Here is a 17,491-nt window from a genome sequence, read left to right as displayed (position 1 = left end):
TGACGCAAAGAAAAAAAGAGGCGCAATGAGGTAGCTGTGTGACTAAGCTCAGCGACCCAAGTGGCCGACACAAACACCTGGCCCATCTAGGAGTGGCACTGCAGTGTCACGCAGGATGGCCCTTCCAAAAACACTCCCCAAACAGCACATGACGCAAAGAAAAAAAGAGGCGCAATGAGGTAGCTGTGTGACTAAGCTCAGCGACCCAAGTGGCCGACACAAACACCTGGCCCATCTAGGAGTGGCACTGCAGTGTCACGCAGGATGGCCCTTCCAAAAAACACTCCCCAAACAGCACATGACGCAAAGAAAAAAAGAGGCGCAATGAGGTAGCTGTGTGACTAAGCTCAGCGACCCAAGTGGCCGACACAAACACCTGGCCCATCTAGGAGTGTCACTGCAGTGTCACGCAGGATGGCCCTTCCAAAAAACACTCCCCAAACAGCACATGATGCAAAGAAAAAAAGAGGCGCAATGAGGTAGCTGTGTGACTAAGCTCAGCGACCCAAGTGGCCGACACAAACACCTGGCCCATCTAGGAGTGGCACTGCAGTGTCACGCAGGATGGCCCTTCCAAAAAACACTCCCCAAACAGCACATGACGCAAAGAAAAATGAAAGAAAAAAGAGGTGCAAGATGGAATTGTCCTTGGGCCCTCCCACCCACCCTTATGTTGTATAAACAGGACATGCACACTTTAACCAACCCATCATTTCAGTGACAGGGTCTGCCACACGACTGTGACTGAAATGACGGGTTGGTTTGGACCCCCACCAAAAAAGAAGCAATTAATCTCTCCTTGCACAAACTGGCTCTACAGAGGCAAGATGTCCACCTCATCATCATCCTCCGATTCATCACCGTGTACATCCCCCTCCTCACAGATTATCAATTCGTCCCCACTGGAATCCACCATGTCAGCTCCCTGTGTACTTTGTGGAGGCAATTGCTGCTGGTCAATGTCTCCATGGAGCAATTGATTATAATTCATTTTAATGAACATCATCTTCTCCACATTTTCTGGAAGTAACCTCGTACGTCGATTGCTGACAAGGTGAGCGGCGGCACTAAACACTCTTTCGGAGTACACACTTGTGGGAGGGCAACTTAGGTAGAATAAAGCCAGTTTGTGCAAGGGCCGCAAATTGCCTCTTTTTCCTGCCAGTATACGTACGGACTGTCTGACGTGCCTACTTGGATGCGGTCACTCATATAATCCTCCACCATTCTTTCAATGGTGAGAGAATCATATGCAGTGACAGTAGACGACATGTCCGTAATCGTTGGCAGGTCCTTCAGTCCGGACCAGATGTCAGCATCAGCAGTCGCTCCAGACTGCCCTGCATCACCGCCAGCGGGTGGGCTCGGAATTCTGAGCCTTTTCCTCGCACCCCCAATTGCGGGAGAATGTGAAGGAGGAGCTGTTGACCGATCAAGTTCCACTTGACTTGATAATTTTCTCACCAGCAGGTCTTTGAACCCCTGCAGACTTGTGTCTGCCGGAAAGAGAGATACAACGTAGGTTTTAAATCTAGGATCGAGCACGGTGGCCAAAATGTAGTGCTCTGATTTCAACAGATTGACCACCCGTGAATCCTGGTTAAGCGAATGAAGGGCTCCATACACAAGTCCCACATGCCTAGCGGAATCGCTCTGTCTTAGCTCCTCCTTCAATGTCTCCAGCTTCTTCTGCAAAAGCCTGATGACGGGAATGACCTGACTCAGGCTGGCAGTGTCTGAACTGACTTCACGTGTGGCAAGTTCAAAAGGTTGCAGAACCTTGCACAACGTTGAAATCATTCTCCACTGCGCTTGAGACAGGTGCATTCCACCTCCTATATCGTGGTCAGATGTATAGGCTTGAATGGCCTTTTGCTGCTCCTCCATCCTCTGAAGCATATAGAGGGTTGAATTCCACCTCGTTACCACTTCTTGCTTCAGATGATGGCAGGGCAGGTTCAGGCGTTTTTGGTGTTGCTCCAGTCTTCTGTACGTGGTGCCTGTACGCCGAAAGTGTCCCGCAATTCTTCTGGCCACCGACAGCATCTCTTGCACGCCCCTGTCATTTTTTAAATAATTCTGCACCACCAAATTCAAGGTATGTGCAAAACATGGGACGTGCTGGAATTTGCCCAGATATAATGCACGCACAATATTGCTGGCGTTGTCCGATGCCACAAATCCACGGGAGAGTCCAATTGGGGTAAGCCATTCTGCGATGATCTTCCTCAGTTGCCGTAAGAGGTTTTCAGCTGTGTGCGTATTCTGGAAAGCGGTGATACAAAGCGTAGCCTGCCTAGGAAAGAGTTGGCGTTTGCGAGATGCTGCTACTGGTGCCGCCGCTGCTGTTCTTGCGGCGGGAGTCAATACATCTACCCAGTGGGCCGTCACAGTCATATAGTCCTGAGTCTGCCCTGCCCCACTTGTCCACATGTCCGTGGTTAAGTGGACATTGGGTACAACTGCATTTTTTAGGACACTGGTGAGTCTTTTTCTGAGGTCTGTGTACATTTTCGGTATCGCCTGCCTAGAGAAATGGAACCTAGATGGTATTTGGTACCGGGGACACAGTACCTCAATCAAGTCTATAGTTGGCTCTGAAGTAATGATGGATACCGGAACCACGTTTCTCACCGCCCAGGATGCCAAGGCCTCAGTTATCTGGGATGACCATCGACTCCCAGCAGCAACAACAGCAGCGCCAGCAGCAGTAGGCGTTACACTCAAGGATGCATCGGAGGAATCCCAGGCAGGAGAGAACTCGTCAGAATTGCCAGTGACATGGCCTGCAGGACTATTGGCATTCCTGGGGAAGGAGGAAATTGACACTGAGGGAGTTGGTGGGGTGGTTTGCGTGAGCTTGGTTACAAGAGGAAGGGATTTACTGGTCAGTGGACTGCTTCCGCTGTCGCCCAAAGTTTTTGAACTTGTCACTGACTTATGATGAATGCGCTGCAGGTGACGTATAAGGGAGGATGTTCCGAGGTGGTTAACGTCCTTACCCCTACTTATTACAGCTTGACAAAGGCAACACACGGCTTGACACCTGTTGTTCGCATTTCTGTTGAAATACTTCCACACCGAAGAGCTGATTTTTTTGGTATTTTCACCAGGCATGTCAATGGCCATATTCCTCCCACGGACAACAGGTGTCTCCCCGGGTGCCTGACTTAAACAAACCACCTCACCATCAGAATCCTCCTTGTCAATTTCCTCCCCAGCGCCAGCAACACCCATATCCTCCTCATCCTGGTGTACTTCAACACTGACATCTTCAATCTGACTATCAGGAACTGGACTGTGGGTGCTCCTTCCAGCACTTGCAGGGGGTGTGCAAATAGTGGAAGGTGCATGCTCTTCACGTCCAGTGTTGGGAAGGTCAGGCATCGCAACCGACACAATTGGACTCTCCTTGTGGATTTGTGATTTTGAAGAACGCACAGTTCTTTGCTGTGCTTTTGCCAGCTTAAGTCTTTTCATTTTTCTAGCGAGAGGCTGAGTGCTTCCATCCTCATGTGAAGCTGAACCACTAGCCATGAACATAGGCCAGGGCCTCAGCCGTTCCTTGCCACTCCTTGTGGTAAATGGCATATTGGCAAGTTTACGCTTCTCCTCCGACGATTTTTATTTAGATTTTTGAGTCCTTTTTTTACTGATCTTTTGTGTTTTGGATTTTACATGCTCTGTACTATGACATTGGGCATCGGCATTGGCAGACGACGTTGATGGAATTTCATCTTCTCAGCCATGACTAGTGGCAGCAGCTTCAGCACGAGGTGGAAGTGGATCTTGAGCTTTCCCTATTTTTGGAACCTCAACATTTTTGTTCTCCATATTTTAATAGGCACAACTAAAAGGCACCTCAGGTAAACAATGGAGATGGATGGATACTAGTATACTTATGGATGACGAGTGACTGACGACACAGAGGTAGCTACAGCCGTGGACTACCGTACTGCGTCTGCTAGTATAGAGATGATAATTAATGATATAAAAAAAATATATATATAACTACTGTAGGTATATATAATATAATGACGGACCTGGTGGACACTGTCAGCAGACTGCTAAACTACTAGTATGAAGAAGATAGAAAAAAAAACCCACCACAGGTAGGTATACAATTATGGACGAGCACTGACGACACAGAGATAGCCACAGCCGTGGCCTACCATACTGCGTCTGCTAGTATAGAGATGATAATTAATGATATAAAAAAAATATATATAACTACTGTAGGTATATATAATATAATGACGGACCTGGTGGACACTGTCAGCAGACTCCTAAACTACTAGTATGAAGAAGATAGAAAAAAAAACCCCACCACAGGTTGGTATACAATTATGGACGAGTGACGACACAGAGGTAGGTACAGCCGTGGACTACCATACTCCGTCTGCTAGTATAGATAATATACTAAATATATTACTACTGTAGGTATATAATATAATTACGGACCTGGTGGACACTGTCAGCAGACTCCTAAACTACTAGTATGAAGAAGATAGAAAAAAAAAACCACCACAGTTAGGTATACAATTATGGACGAGTGACGACACAGAGGTAGGTACAGCCGTGGACTACCATACTGCGTCTGCTAGTATAGATAATATACTAAATATATTACTACTGTAGGTATATAATATAATGACGGACCTGGTGGACACTGTCAGCAGACTCCTAAACTACTAGTATGAAGAAGATAGTAATCAGTGTCCACACCAGTGCGCACACGGTCCACCCCCTACGGCCACGCTCCCCTTCATCAGCGGCCTCGTGATCCGGAAGGGCGGTGTGTGTGTGACTGACCTTAGGAAGAAACCGGAGCCTCCGCTGCAGTGACCCAGCAACCAGGGCACGGGAGTATACAGCGCCGCTGGGAGTGATGAAGCTGCAGTAAAGATGTCTATTAGACCTAGCCTGCTGCAGCCCTTGTAGATTCTCATAAAACAAGTTCTTCTTTTCTTGTCAAAATTAATAGCTAAGAATAGGCTGCCTGAGGCAGGCCCCTGTTAAGTGGCCTGCTACTGAAGGCACCAACTACAAACTGAGCTCCCTGTTCATGGAAGCGGGGTTATAGAGGAGGATGCGCTGAGCATCTTGGGAACAGTCAAAAGCTTTGAGCCGGTTGGTGCCTCAGATCAAGATCCTACTCTACACCCCAATGTGAATCCTTGTGGAGTCCAGTGTACCCCACAGAAGAAATTAATGTGTCACACCCATTGGCAGCAACCTTAGAATAGCTGCTGACGGGCACAATTGAGAAAGGAAGGGGGGGGGGGGACATTTGAATCCAGCACATAGATGCAATTCAAATATGTAATTTGTACCTTCCTATTTTAAAATATAATGGATGAACCTCACCCTGTGAGAACAATCTTCATGATCAAGAGATCTCATATGCAAAATAAGTATGAGTTGGGATAGGGCTGGGGAGGGTGGCTGCTCGGGCAGCCCCTGCCCCGTCAAGTTAAGGAGATTCAACTGAGGAAGCACAAGGGAACTCTCGTCTGAGGACAACAACTGCAGGGAGACCACATCTTTTCAGATGAACATGGGAGGGCGGAAGGCTGCCTAATACTGAAGCACCATCAAATATCAAACCATATGCAACAACTAGTACAAGCATTCCTGGGGGAAGGTCTGCAGCAGACGGATTTGCATACGGTGATGTCATCCAAGCAGTGGGCCAAAGTTGGCTGGAACCCTCATCTGCATATGAAAAGAGAAAAGGGGCATGCAGGGCATGGCGGCCTTTTGCGGTGCTTGGATGACCCCTAGTTCGCATTAAACAACCCCACCCTCCTTTGGTGTGGGGCTCATGTTGGCTATGCCCCAGCCCCTGAAGCATTCAAGCTGATTTCTTGCAGCAGCTGGGCACTGTAACAGCTCCAGAGCTGCTCTGTAAGGCAACTAAAAGGGTGTGGGCCCTGCAGCACTACCTGTAGTTCGCATTGTGCGTTGGAAGGCACAAAGTAAGCAGACGGGAGAAGTCAGGATAGTGCGCAAGGGCATAGAAGGGAGCGGCTCCAGAAAAGAGAAGTGGAAACAGACAGCAAACTAGGCTGGAGAGAGACCTGAGACAAAGAGATCTGAATTATACGAGAGCCGACCAGGGGAAACACAAATTATGCAATCAAGTTTCCCACATTTGGGGAAATCGCAGGAGCAGCACACCCAGAGTGCAATGGGTGAGCCTTGCCCTGGGAGAAGCACCTTCATGATCATAGTATCTCACCTGGCAGGTAAGTAGGAGTTGGGCTAGAGCTGGGGAGGGTCACTGCTCGGGCACCCCCCTGTCAAGTGAAGGAGATCCAACTGAGGCAGCACAAGGGAACTCTCGAAAGAAGAACAAGGCTAGAGGAAAATCTGAGACAAAGAAATCTGACTTTTACCAGAGCTGACCAGAGGAAAACACAAACACAGTCCCCCACTACCACAAAAAATGCAGGCGAGTTTCCTACATTTGGGGAAATCACAGGGGTCAGCATACCCAGAATGCAATGAATGAACCTCACCCTATTACTAAATTAAACTTGCTTCATTGGAAAGGCAGCAAGATGCATCCTCATTTCAATATCTACGGAAATAATACAGGTTGACACCATGAAACATTAACGCCACTGCATCTTTGCTGTTTTCTCATGTGGAAGTCTGTTTAATGTGAAAACAAGGTGATATCTAATTAGCACACAGGTAAGGAATTAAGAAAATCTTTATTTAAGGGTGAAGATGTTTCTCACAAAATCGTTGCCCCAATGCATCATTGAAATCCAAGCTGGAAAGATGATTTTAATATATCACTTGAACATTTTGTATTGCTCTTCTGGTGACAATGTAGTTTGTTTTTGTCAATTACCATTTTAATAATCGGGTAAAGAAAATTAAGTGGATTTTTTAAAGAAAACAATACTGTCAATATACTATTAAAACAAATTAAAATGGTAAAAGTTATTGTACTTTAAGTAAAAATAAAAGAGCAAAAATATCAATCCCAGTTTTGGATTACTTTAATTAACAAAAAAAAAATGCATATAGCAGAGGATAGTTTCAATCTGCCTACCTCTGGGTTATGGACCCAGCATGCTTCCATTACAGTACTCTGCTGCACATGTAAGTGCAAGAGATCCTGAAGCACTCACTCATCATGGGAAAGTACCAATGTGTTTCTTCATTGGTTGATGGAAGAAACATCTTGCAAAAACTCTCCAGATTATTGACTATTTAAAGTTTTTATAGGAAACGTTCTAGATGAATGCTTATTAGCCTTTGTCAGTATGTACTTTTGCAAAGTGTCGCTGTGGCGCAATCAGTTAGTGTGTACGGCTATTAACCAAAAGGTTTTTGGTTCAATCCCACCCAGGGATGTAATTGACCTTGTTATCAGATTTTGGTGATCTTTAAGTAGACAAGTCAAAATTTTGAAAACCCCTGTTATGGTGTAGGGTACCTGGCCTTCTCTGATGTAATCAGAGTTAGATTTGATTCAGTGATTTTATAAAAACAGCTAGGAAGCACAATTTAGCAGTGGGTTGCAGAGAAAAAGAAATATGCTGGCAAAAAAATCCAATTGAGTGATTAAATAGCTCTTCATTTTCTGGCTTTATTTTTATGCTAACAAATTTGTTCTCTGAAAAGTGTCCACAAAGCCAAGTATCTGATTAACATCTTTGTAGGGATGGTTTTTCACCTATTACTAAATTAAACTTGCTTCATTGGAAAGGCAGCAAGATGCATCCTTATTTCAATATCTACTGAAATAATACAGGTTGACACCAGGAAACATTAACACCACTGCATCCTTGCTGCTTTCTCATGTGGAAGTCTGTTTAATGTGAAAACAAGGTGATATCTAATTAGCACACAGGTAAGGAATTAAGAAAATCTTTATTTAAGGGTGAAGATGTTTCTCACAAAATCGTTGCCCCAATGCATCATTGAAATTCAAGCTGGAAAGATGATTTTAATATATCATTTGTACATTTTGTATTGCTCTTCTGGTGACAATATAGTGTGTTTTTGTCAATTAACATTTTAATAATAGGGTAAAGAAAATTAATTGGATTTTTGAAAGAAAACAATACTGTCAATATACTATTAAAACAAATTAAAATGGTAAAAGTTATTGTACTTTAAGTAAAAATAAAAGAGCAAAAATATCAATCCCAGTTTTGGATTACTTTAATTAACAAAAAAAATGCATATAGCAGAGGATAGTTTCAATCTGCCTACCTCTGGGTTATGGGCCCAGCATGCTTCCATTACAGTACTCTGCTGCACATGTAAGTGCAAGAGATCCTGAAGCACTCACTCATCATGGGAAAGTACCAATGTGTTTCTTCATTGGTTGATGGAAGAAACATCTTACAAAAACTCTCCACATTATTGACTTTTTAAAATGTTTCTAGGAATCGTTCTAGATGAATGCTTATTAGCCTTTGTCAGTATGTACTTTTGCAAAGTGTTGCTGTGGCGCAATCAGTTACTGTGTAAGGCTATTAACCAAAAGGTTGGTGGTTCAATTCCACCCAGGGACGTAATTGACCTTGTTATCAGATTTTGGTGATCTTTATGTAGACAAGTCAAAATTTCAAACCCCCTCTTATGGTGTAGGGTACCTGGCCTTCTCTGATGTAATCAGAGTTAGATTTGATTCAGTGATTTTATAAAAACAGCTAGGAAGCACAATTTAGCAGTGGGTTGCAGAGAAAAAGAAATATGCTGGCCAAAAAATCCAATTGAGTGATTAAACAGCTCTTCATTTTCTGGCTTTATTTTTATGCTAACAAATTTGTTCTCTGAAAAGTGTCCACAAAGCCAAGTTTCTGATTAACACCTTTGTAGGGATGGTTTTTAACCTATTACTAAATTAAACTTGCTTCATTAGAAAAAAAGCAAGATGCATCCTCATTTCAATATCTACTGAAATAATACAGGTTGACACCAGGAAACATTAACGCCACTGCATCCTTGCTGCTTTCTCATGTGGAAGTCTGTTTAATGTGAAAACAAGGTGATATCTAATTAGCACACAGGTAAGGAATTAAGAAAATCTTTATTTAAGGGTGAAGATGTTTCTCACAAAATCGTTGCCCCAATGCATCATTGAAATTCAAGCTGGAAAGATGATTTTAATATATCACTTGTACATTTTGTATTGCTCTTCTGGTGACAATGTAGTTTGTTTTTGTCAATTACCATTTTAATAATCGGGTAAATAAAATTAAGTGGATTTTTGAAAGAAAACAATACTGTCAATATACTATTAAAACAAATTAAAATGGTAAAAGTTATTGTACTTTAAGTAAAAATAAAAGAGCAAAAATATCAATCCCAGTTTTGGATTACTTTAATTAACAAAAAAAAAATGCATATAGCAGAGGATAGTTTCAATCTGCCTACCTCTGGGATATGGACCCAGCATGCTTCCATTACAGTACTCTGCTGCACATGTAATTGCAAGAGATCCTGAAGCACTCACTCATCATGGGAAAGTACCAATGTGTTTCTTCATTGGTTGATGGAAGAAACATCTTACAAAAACTCTCCAGATTATTGACTATTTAAAGTTTTTCTAGGAAACGTTCCAGATGAATGCTTATTAGCCTTTGTCAGTATGTACTTTTGCAAAGTGTTGCTGTTGCGCAATCAGTTAGTGTGTACGGCTATTAACCAAAAGGTTGGTGGTTCAATTCCACCCAGGGATGTAATTGACCTTGTTATCAGATTTTGGTGATCTTTAAGTAGACAAGTCAAAATTTAAAAAACCCCTGTTATGGTGTAGGGTACCTGGCCTTCTCTGATGTAATCAGAGTTAGATTTGATTCTGTGATTTTATAAAACAGCTAGGAAGCACAATTTAGCAGTGGTTTGCAGAGAAAAAGAAATATGCTGGCAAAAAAATCCAATTGAGTGATTAAACAGCTCTTCATTTTCTGGCTTTATTTTTATGCTAACAAATGTGTTCTCTGAAAAGTGTCCACAAAGCCAAGTATCTGATTAACATCTTTGTAGGGATGGTTTTTCACCTATTACTAAATTAAACTTACTTCATTGGAAAGGCAGCAAGATGCATCCTCATTTCAATATCTACTGAAATAATACAGGTTGACACCAGGAAACATTAACGCCACTGCATCCTTGCTGCTTTCTCATGTGGAAGTCTGTTTAATGTGAAAACAAGGTGATATCTAATTAGCACACAGGTAAGGAATTAAGAAAATCTTTATTTAAGGGTGAAGATGTTTCTCACAAAATCGTTGCCCCAATGCATCATTGAAATTCAAGCTGGAAAGATGATTTTAATATATCACTTGTACATTTTGTATTGCTCTTCTGGTGACAATGTAGTTTGTTTTTGTCAATTACCATTTTAATAATAGGGTAAAGAAAATTAAGTGGATTTTTGAAAGAAAACAATACTGTCAATATACTATTAAAACAAATTAAAATGGTAAAAGTTATTGTACTTTAAGTAAAAATAAAAGAGCAAAAATATCAATCCCAGTTTTGGATTACTTTAATTAACAAAAAAAAATGCATATAGCAGAGGATAGTTTCAATCTGCCTACCTCTCGGTTATGGGCCCAGCATGCTTACATTGCAGTACTCTGCTGCACATGTAAGTGCAAGAGATCCTGAAGCACTCAGTCATCATGGGAAAGTACCAATGCGTTTCTTCATTGGTTGATGGAAGAAACATCTTACAAAAACTCTCCAGATTATTGACTTTTTAAAGTTTTCTAGGAAACGTTCTAGATGAATGCTTATTAGCCTTTGTCAGTATGTACTTTTGCAAAGTGTCTCTGTGGTGCAATCGGTTAGTGTGTTTGGTTATTAACCAAAGGGTTGGTGGTTCAATCCCACCCAGGGATGTAATTGACCTTGTCATCAGATTTTGGTGATCTTTAAGTAGACAAGTCAAAATTTCAAACCCCCTCTTATGGTGTAGGGTACCTGGCCTACTCTGATGTAATCAGAGTTAGATTTGATTAAGTGATTTTATAAAAAAACAGCTAGGAAGCACAATTTAGCAGTGGGTTGCAGAGAAAATGAAATATGCTGGCAGAAAAATCCAATTGAGTGATTAAACAGCTCTTCATTTTCTGGCTTTATTTTTATGCTAACTAATTTGTTCTCTGAAAAGTGTCCACAAAGCCAAGTATCGGATTAACATCTTTGTAGGGATGGTTTTTCACCTATTACTAAATTAAACTTGCTTCATTGGAAAGGCAGCAAGATGCATCCTCATTTCAATATCTACTGAAATAATACAGGTTGACACCAGGAAACATTAACGCCACTGCATCCTTGCTGCTTTCTCATGTGGAAGTCTGTTTAATGTGAAAACAAGGTGATATCTAATTAGCACACAGGTAAGGAATTAAGAAAATCTTTATTTAAGGGTGAAGATGTTTCTCACAAAATCGTTGCCCCAATGCATCATTGAAATTCAAGCTGGAAAGATGATTTTAATATATCACTTGTACATTTTGTATTGCTCTTCTGGTGACAATGTAGTTTGTTTTTGTCAATTACCATTTTAATAATCGGGTAAAGAAAATTAAGTGGATTTTTGAAAGGAAACAATACTGTCAATATACTATTAAAACAAATTAAAATGGTAAAAGTTATTGTACTTTAAGTAAAAATAAAAGAGCAAAAATATCAATCCCAGTTTTGGATTACTTTAATTAACAAAAAAAAAATGCATATAGCAGAGGATAGTTTCAATCTGCCTACCTCTGGGTTACGGACCCAGCATGCTTTCATTACAGTACTCTGCTGCACATGTAAGTGCAAGAGATCCTGAAGCACTCACTCATCATGGGAAAGTACCAATGTGTTTCTTCGTTGATTGATGGAAGAAACATCTTACAAAAACTCTCCAGATTATTGACTATTTAAAGTTTTTCTAGGAAACGTTCCTATGCAAAATAAGTATGATTTGGGATAGGGCTGGGGAGGGCCGCTGCACAGGCACATCTCTGTCAAATAAAGGAGATTCAACTGAGGCAGCACAAGGGAACTCTCATCTGGGGACAACAACTGCAGGGAGAACACATATTTTCAGATGAACATGGGAGGGCAGAAGGCTGCCTAATACTGAAGCACCCCCAAACAACAAACCAAATGCAACAACTAGTACAAGCATTCCTGGGTGAAGGTCTGCAGAAGATGGATTTGCATACGGTGATGTCATCCAAGCAGTGGGCCAAAGTTGGCTGGAACCCTCATCTGCATATGAAAAGAGAAAAGGGTTATGCAGGGCATGGCGGCCTTTTGCGGCGCTTGGATGACCCCTAGTTCACATTAAACACCTCCACCCTCCTTCGGTGTGGGGCTCATGTTGGCTATGCCCCAGCCCCTGAAGCATTCAAGCTGATTTCTTGCCGCAGCTGGGCACTGTAACAGCTCCAGAGTTGCTCTGTAAGGCATGTAAAACACAGTCCCCCACTACAACCAGGAAACATTAACGCCACTGCATCCTTGCTGCTTTCTCATGTGGAAGTCTATTTAATGTGAAAACAAGGTGATATCTAATTAGCACACAGAAAAGAAAATTAAGTGAATTTTTGAAAGAAAACAATACTGTTAATATACTATTAAAACAAATTAAAATGGTAAAAGTTATTGTACTTTAAGTAAAAATAAAAGAGCAAAAATATCAATCCCAGTTTTGGATTACTTTAATTAACAAAAAAAATGCATATAGCAGAGGATAGTTTCAATCTGTCTACCTCTGGGTTATGGGCCCAGCATGCTTCCATTGCAGTACTCTGCTGCACATGTAAGTGCAAGAGATCCTGAAGCACTCACTCATCATGGGAAAGTACCAATGTGTTTCTTCATTGGTTGATGGCAGAAACATCTTACAAAAACACTCCAGATTATTGACTTTTTAAAGTTTTTCTAGGAAACGTTCTAGATGATTGTTTATTAGCCTGTGTCAGTATGTACTTTTGCAAAGTGTCGCTGTGGCGCAATCAGTTAGTGTGTATGGCTATTAACCAAAAGGTTGGTAGTTCAATCCCACCCAGGGATGTAATTGACCTTGTTATCAGATTTTGGTGATCTTTAAGTAGACAAGTCAAAATTTCAAACCCCCTGTTATGGTGTTAGGTATTTAGACTTCTCTGATGTAATCAGAGTTAGATTTGATTCAGTGATTTTATAAAAACAGCTAGGAAGCACAATTTAGCAGTGGGTTGCAGAGAAAAAGAAATATGCTTGCAAAAAAATCCAATTGAGTGATTAAACAGCTCTTGGATGGTTTTTCACCTATTACTAAATTAAACTTGCTTCATTGGAAAGGCAGCAAGATGCATCCTCATTTCAATGTCTACTGAAATAATACAGGTTGACACCAGGAAACATTAACGCCACTGCATCCTTGCTGCTTTCTCATGTGGAAGTCTGTTTAATGTGAAAACAAGGTGATATCTAATTAGCACACAGGTAAGGAATTAAGAAAATCTTTATTTAAGGGTGAAGATGTTTCTCACAAAATCGTTGCCCCAATGCATCATTGAAATTCAAGCTGGAAAGATGATTTTAATATATCACTTGTACATTTTGTATTGCTCTTCTGGTGACAATGTAGTTTGTTTTTGTCAATTACCATTTTAATAATAGGGTAAAGAAAATTAAGTGGATTTTTGAAAGAAAACAATACTGTCAATATACTAGTAAAACAAATTAAAATGGTAAAAGTTATTGTACTTTAAGTAAAAATAAAAGAGCAAAAATGTCAATCCCAGTTTTGGATTACTTTAATTAACAAAAAAAATGCATATAGCAGAGGATAGTTTCAATCTGCCTACCTCTGGGTAATGGACCCAGCATGCTTCCATTACAGTACTCTGCTGCACATGTAAGTGCAAGAGATCCTGAAGCACTCACTCATCATGGGAAAGTACCAATGTGTTTCTTCATTGGTTGATGGAAGAAACATCTTACAAAAACTCTCCACATTATTGACTTTTTAAAATGTTTCTAGGAAACGTTCTAGATGAATGCTTATTAGCCTTTTTCAGTATACGCTTTTGCAAAGTGTCGCTGTGGCGCAATCAGTTAGTGTGTAAGGCTATTAACCAAAAGGTTGGTGGTTCAATCCCACCCAGGGATGTAATTGACCTTGTTATCAGATTTTGGTGATCTTTATGTAGACAAGTCAAAATTTCAAACCCCCCTCTTATGGTGTAGGGTACCTGGCCTTCTCTGATGTAATCAGAGTTAGATTTGATTCAGTGATTTTATAAAAACAGCTAGGAAGCACAATTTAGCAGTGGGTTGCAGAGAAAAAGAAATATGCTGGCAAAAAAATCCAATTGAGTGATTAAACAGCTCTTCATTTTCTGGCTTTATTTTTATGCTAACAAATTTGTTCTCTGAAAAGTGTCCACAAAGCCAAGTCTCTGATTAACACCTTTGTAGGAATGGTTTTTCACCTATTACTAAATTAAACTTGCTTCATTGGAAAGGCAGCAAGATGCATCCTCATTTCAATGTCTACTGAAATAATACAGGTTGACACCAGGAAACATTAACGCCACTGCATCCCTGCTGCTTTCGCATGTGGAAGTCTGTTTAATGTGAAAACAAGGTGATATCTAATTAGCACACAGGTAAGGAATTAAGAAAATCTTTATTTAAGGGTGAAGATGTTTCTCACAAAATCGTTGCCCCAATGCATCATTGAAATTCAAGCTGGAAAGATGATTTTAATATATCACTTGTACATTTTGTATTGCTCTTCTGGTGACAATGTAGTTTGTTTTTGTCAATTACCATTTTAATAATCGGGTAAAGAAAATTAATTGGATTTTTGAAAGAAAACAATACTGTCAATATACTATTAAAACAAATTAAAATGGTAAAAGTTATTGTACTTTAAGTAAAAATAAAAGAGCAAAAATATCAATCCCAGTTTTGGATTACTTTAATTGACAAAAAAAAATGCATATAGCAGAGAATAGGTCGATTAATCGAAACTATCCTCTGCTATGTGCATTTTTTTTTTATAATTAAAGTAATCAAAAACTGGGACCACCAACCTTTTGGTTAATAGCCAAACATGCTAACCGATTGCGCCACATAGACACCTTGCAAAAGTAGATACTGACAAAGGCTAATAAGCATTCATCTAGAAAAACTTTAAAAAGTCAATAATCTGGAGAATTTTTGTAAGAAACACATTGGTACATTCCCATGATGAGTGAGTGCTTCAGGATCTCTTTCACTTACATGGGCTATTAACCAAAAGGTTGGTGGTTCAATCCCACCCAGGGATGTAATTGACCTTGTTATCATATTTTGGTGATCTTTAAGTAGACAAGTCTAAATTTCAAACCCCCTCTTATGGTGTAGGGTACCTGGCCTTCTCTGACGTAATCAGAGTTAGATTAAATTAAGTGATTTTATTAAAAACAGCTAGGAAGCACAATTTAGCAGTGGGTTGCAGAGAAAAAAATAACATTTTAAACCTACCGGTAATTTTTTTTTCTCGTAGTCCGTAGAGGATGATGGGGACTCCGTAAGGACCATGGGGGATAGACGGGCTCCGCAGCAGACATGGGCACTTTAAGAAAGACTTTAGATCTGGGTGTGCACTGGCTCCTCCCTCTATGCCCCTCCTCCATACCTCAGTTAGAGAAACTGTGCCCAGAGGAGACGGACAGTACGAGGAAAGGATTTTTGTTAATCCAAGGTCAAGATTCATACCAGCCACACCAATCACACCGTATAACTTGTGATATACTACCCAGTTAACAGTATGAAAACAACATAGCATCAGTCCAAGACCGATGAAAACTAACAAATAACCCTTATGTAAGCAATAACTATATACAAGTCTTGCAGAAGTAGTCCGCACTTGGGACGGGCACCCAGCATCCTCTACGGACTGCGAGAAAAAGATTTACCGGTAGGTTTAAAATCTTATTTTCTCTTACGTCCTAGAGGATGCTGGGGACTCCGTAAGGACCATGGGGATTATACCAAAGCTCCCAAACGGGCTCCTGCGGATGACTCTGCAGCACCGATTGAGCAAACAGGAGGTCCTCCTCAGCCAGGGTATCAAACTTATAGAACTTTGCAAAGGTGTTTGAACCCGACCAAGTAGCAGCTCGGCACAGCTGTAGTGCCGAGACCCCTCGGGCAGCTGCCCAAGAAGAGCCCACCTTCCTAGTGGAATGGGCCTTGACTGAATTAGGCAACGGCAATCCCGCCATAGAATGCGCCTGCTGAATCGTGTTACAGATCCAGAGAGCAATAGTCTGCTTTGAAGCAGGGGTGCCAATCTTGTTGGCTGCATACAGGACAAACAGTGCTTCTGTTTTTCTGACTCTAGCCGTTCTGGCCACGTAAATTTTCAAAGCCCTGACCACATCAAGGGACTCGGAATCCTCCAAGTCACGCGTAGCCACAGGCACCACAATAGGTTGGTTCATATGAAAGGATGAGTCCACTTTTAGCAGGAATTGAGGACGGGTCTGCAATTCCGCTCTATCCATATGGAAAACCAGATAGGGGATTTTATGTGATAAAGCTGCTAATTCCGACACTCGCCTAGCGGAAGCCAAGGCTAATAACATGACCACCTTCCAAGTGAGATATTTAAACTCCACCATTTTAAGTGGTTCAAACCATAACCTTAACACCACGTTAAGGTCCCAAGGGACCACCGGAGGTACAAAAGGAGGCTGAATATGCAGTACTCCCTTCACAAAAGTTTGTACTTACTTCAGGAAGAGAGGCCAATTCCTTTTGAAAGAAAATGGATAAGGCCAAAATCTGAACCTTAATAGAGCCTAATTTTAGGCCCAAATTCACTCCAGTTTGTAGGAAGTGAAGGAAGTGGCCCAGGTGGAATTCTTCCGTATGAGCATTCCTGGCCTCACACCAAGAAACATATTTTCGCCATATACAGTGATAATGTTTAGATGTCACGTCCTTCCTAGCCTTTATTAGCGTAGGAATGACCTCATCTGGAATACCCTTTTCCGCTAGGATCCGGCGTTCAACCACCATGCCGTCAAACGCAGCCGCGGTAAGTCTTGGAACAGACAGGGCCCCTGTTGCAACAGGTCCTGTCTTAGAGGAAGTGGCCACGGATCTTCTGTGAGCATTTCCTGCAGATCTGGATACCAGGTCCTTCGCGGCCAATCTGGAACAATGAGAATTGTTCTTACTCCTCTTTTTCTTACTATTATCAACACCTTGGGTATGAGAGGTAGAGGAGGAAATACATAGACCGACCGGAACACCCACGGTGTCACTAGGGCGTCTACAGCTACTGCCTGAGGGTCTCTTGACCTGGTGCAATACCTCTGTAGCTTTTTGTTGAGGCGGGACGCCATCATGTCTATCTGGAACAGTCCCCACCGACTTGCAATCTGTGCGAAGACTTCCTGATGGAGTCCCCACTCTCCTGGATGTAGGTCGTGTCTGCTGAGGAAGTCTGCTTCCCAGTTGTCCACTCCCGGAA

General features: G+C 41.5%; 1 non-coding gene across 1 annotated transcript; it reads right to left on the bottom strand.

The window, feature by feature from the left end:
* Window positions 1-6,093: 6,093 nt before the first annotated feature.
* On the bottom strand, window positions 6,094-6,256 carry LOC135014093 (U1 spliceosomal RNA). The gene has a single exon (XR_010212666.1). It is a non-coding gene; the product is annotated as a U1 spliceosomal RNA (small nuclear RNA).
* Window positions 6,257-17,491: the final 11,235 nt, after the last annotated feature.

This window comes from Pseudophryne corroboree, unplaced genomic scaffold (genome assembly GCF_028390025.1).
Source record: "Pseudophryne corroboree isolate aPseCor3 unplaced genomic scaffold, aPseCor3.hap2 scaffold_279, whole genome shotgun sequence".
Lineage (NCBI taxonomy): Eukaryota > Metazoa > Chordata > Amphibia > Anura > Myobatrachidae > Pseudophryne > Pseudophryne corroboree.
The sequence above is the reverse complement of the archived record's forward strand: the minus strand, read 5'-3'. Positions and strand labels throughout refer to the sequence as shown.